The sequence below is a fragment of the Topomyia yanbarensis genome, chromosome 1 (genome assembly GCF_030247195.1).
Source record: "Topomyia yanbarensis strain Yona2022 chromosome 1, ASM3024719v1, whole genome shotgun sequence".
Lineage (NCBI taxonomy): Eukaryota > Metazoa > Arthropoda > Insecta > Diptera > Culicidae > Topomyia > Topomyia yanbarensis.
Genome location: NC_080670.1, coordinates 100,553,887 through 100,557,938, shown reverse-complemented (window position 1 = coordinate 100,557,938; position 4,052 = coordinate 100,553,887).

The window sequence follows — 4,052 nt, the reverse complement described above, 5'->3', positions numbered from 1 at the left end:
GGGAACGTGCGATTTGAGCCAATATATTCTGATTAGTACGTAATGCGACGTAGAAATCTACTTTATAAAAAGACAATCTCGTCTGTCGCGGTAGCACGTGGAATGATATCACATTCGATTCTCTGGCGGGTAAAAGAAATCGACTGTACTGTTCGAGATAGTAATTTCAACTGTTTTATTCTTGCTTCGTTTAACAATGTGTGTTTGTGTTTGATAATGATAAGCGAAATCTGTGACAATTTTATAGCAAGTTCTAAATTTAAGGTAATGTGTTCAAATGCAGGGTAGGATATTTGTTTTTACATTTAATTCATATATAAATTTTAACTACGTAGAAGATTATAGTTTTAAGGTTACAATTTAGTTAAGGGCAAATTAGTTTTAGGTTTAATAAACAAGGATTGGCAATGACCAGCGTTCGTAACATATTCTGACTCCTGATTGTCCATCATGATTGGAGGCCTGTAAGCGTCATCGTCATTCCAAAACTAGGAAAAGCAGTCTCCGCTCATAACTCGTATCGGCCGATTGAAATGCTGTCCTGTGTCCGGAAGCTGTTAGGGAAAATTATCCTGTCCATTGGGTCGAATCAAATGCTGTCAAATTTAAAATTTGGCTTTCGCAAAGGCCTTTGCGTTGCGTATAGCAGAAATTCGTGTGCTAACAAAGAGCAAATGTCATCAGTTTTCTTAGGTATTAAGAGGGTATTTGGTTTAGTATCTGCAGACGTTTTTTCAAAGAAGCTGCCTCAGAATGGTCTTGAACCACTTTTAAACAATTTGTTGCTAAATTTGTTGTGTGATAAGCACATACACTGTTAAATCATTGCATTTGGAGCACTGTATTCTACATGTATTTTTGACAGTTACAGGTTACACGACTGCTTGTCACTTTGAAACAGATTTACATCACACCATTGTGAACGGCCCAACAACAACAGAGGGCCAATTAAAACCGAAATATTGACCTTGTTGAATGTTTTTTTTTTTTATTCATTTCGTTTATTTGATAGGCACAAATGCGTTAGCTTGGCGGTGCCAAAAACTTATGTTTTTACATTTTGGATATCCTAAAACTAGGAGGTTACAATGTTGAAATATTTTTTTTACAAAGGAAAAAAAAAAGTTTACAGCTATCTTAAGACTAGAAATAAGATTCAATATACAAGAGAGGGCCAAAAGATTTTTTTATGAAAAAATTTAAAACAAGGGATTCACTTTGATATACAAGAGGGGGAGTAATAGTATTTTACGAAATATTTTACGGTTATCTTAAAACTAACAATATAGTTTAGTACACAAAAGGGGGAACAAATATTTATGAGAAACTTCACAGAAATCTTAAAACTAGGGATTCAATTCTATTTACAAGATGGAGGACAAGAGTTTCAATAAAGAGTAAAAATTATAGCTATCTTAAAACTAGGAATACAGAATACTAATTTGAATTTTTTAACTAAAACTTATGCTTGGTCAAGATATTCAGAGGGTGGCTTATTTCCGCATCAGTGTAGCAGCAGTTGTATCAAGGACAGGGGAGAGACAGGGAAAGAAGAGCAAAACTTGCAACTTTCGCTCGAACGGGGGGGGGGGGAAGGGGGATCAGCGAAACAAATTTGCGCCTCAGTCTAGTAAGTCGTCGAGTACCGGATTGGCGGATGGTATTCTTCGGACACGCGGGGAATCCTTCAAAACTCATCGGAACTCGAGTCGCTCTCGCTTCAGTTTCCTTCTATGCAGGAGTAGTGGTAAGGGCGACGGCGGTTACATAGTGGCACTCTGGAGCTGATCGGTTCCACAAGGCAGGAGGAAACTCTAAAAACGAGAAATAAAAGAGAGGGGCTAAATTGGGATATTTATCGTTTTTATGAAGGTATAAATAAGGGACATATAGGGGAAATCACGAGTTGCCAGCATATCTCGGACAGGGACATTGGGTGGTCTACCTCGGGCCCGAAGGGATTCCTTTAACTGAGACCTGGCGTCACAATACCCGGCGCATGCCCAGACAACGTGTTCGATGTCGTGATAACCCTCGTCACAAGCGCACAGACTACTCTCCGCAAGCCCAATACGCCGCAAATGCGCATCCATGGTGTAGTGATTGGACATAAGTCGGGACATTACACGAATAAAATCCCGACCCACATCCATCCCCCCGAACCAAGGCTTCGTTGATACCTTTGGGATAATCGAATGTAGCCATCGTCCAAGTTCCCCGTTGCTCCACGAGGTTTGCCAACTGTTGAGCGTCCTCTGACGACAAATACTAAAAAATTCGTTGAAGCAGATTGGTCTTTCGTATATGTCACCATTTAATGCGCCCGCCTTTGCTAATGAGTCGGCCTTTTCATTGCCCGGGATAGAACAATGAGAGGGAACCCAAACAAAGGTAATCTGATAAGATTTTTCAGATAACGTACACAAGGACTCCTGTATCATCCCCAGAAAATACGGGAGTTGCTTTTTTGGCTTCACCGCACGAAGAGCCTCGATAGAGCTGAGGCTGTCCGAAACGATAAAGTAGTGATCTGTGGGCAGAGTGTCGATGATCCCAAGGGTGTACTGAATTGCAGCTAACTCTGCGACGTAAACTGAAGCGGGATCATTGAGCTTGAATGAAGCGGTGATAGTATTGTTGAAGATACCGAAGCCAGTGGACCCATCGAGATTTGATCCGTCAGTGTAAAACATTTTGTCGCAGTCGACTTCTCGGAATTTATTATAAAATATATTGGGGATCACTTGCGGGCGTATATGGTCCGGGATTCCACGAATCTCTTCCTTCATGGATGTGTCGAAGAATACAGTAGAATCAGAAGTATCTAGGAAACGGACACGGTTGGGATTGTATGAAGAAGGATTGATGCTCTGTGCCATGTAGTCGAAGTACAAGGACATAAAACGGGTTTGAGAATTAAGCTCGACGAGCCTCTCGAAGTTTTGAATTACCAACGGGTTCAGAATGTCGCATCGGATGAGCAATCGATATGAGAGTTCCCAAAATCGATTTTTTAGCGGAAGAACGCCCGCCAGCACTTCGAGACTCATCGTATGGGTCGAGTGCATGCAACCCAAGGCAATGCGCAAGCAACGATACTGGATTCTCTCCAGTTTGATGAAGTGTATGTTCGCAGCGGAGCGGAAACAGAAACACCCGTACTCCATCACCGACAATATCGTTGTTTGGTATAACCTGATCAGGTCTCCTGGGTGAGCACCCCACCATGTTCCAGTTATTGTTCGGAGAAAATTGATCCTTTGTTGGCATTTCTGTTTCAGATACCTAATGTGACATCCCCAGGTACCTTTAGAGTCGAACCAGACCCCGAGATATTTAAATGTGAAAACCTGGTTGATCGTTGCACCCATTAATAGAAGCTGGAGTTGCGCCGGCTCACGCTTTCTAGAAAAAACAACCAACTCAGTTTTCTCCGTGGAGAACTCAATACCCAGCTGAAGAGCCCAAGCAGACAAATTGTCCAAGGTATTTTGTAATGGTCCTTGCAAGTCGGCAGCTTTGGGCCCTGTAACAGAGACCACGCCGTCGTCTGCAAGTTGCCTTAGCGTGCATGAATTGGCAAGACAATCGTCAATGTCATTCACGTAAAAATTGTAGAGCAGGGGACTTAGACATGAGCCCTGGGGAAGACCCATGTAGCTAAATCGCGATGTTGTTAAATCGCCATGCGAAAAGTGCATGTGCTTTTCAGACAACAGGTTTAGCAAAAAGTTATTTAAAATTGGCGAAAGACCATGCTGGTGCAGCTTCTCTGACAGAATGTTGATAGAAACTGAGTCAAAAGCCCCCTTAATATCCAAGAAGACTGATGCCATCTGCTCTTTGTTAGCATAGGCCATTTGGATTTCTGTAGAAAGCAACGCAAGGCAATCGTTCGTCCCTTTGCCTTTGCGGAAGCCAAATTGTGTATCTGACAGTAAGCCATTTGCTTCAACCCAATTGTCGAGGCGAAACAAGATCATTTTCTCGAATAACTTCCGAATACAGGACAGCATTGCAATCGGCCGATACGAGTTGTGGTCGGAGGCTGG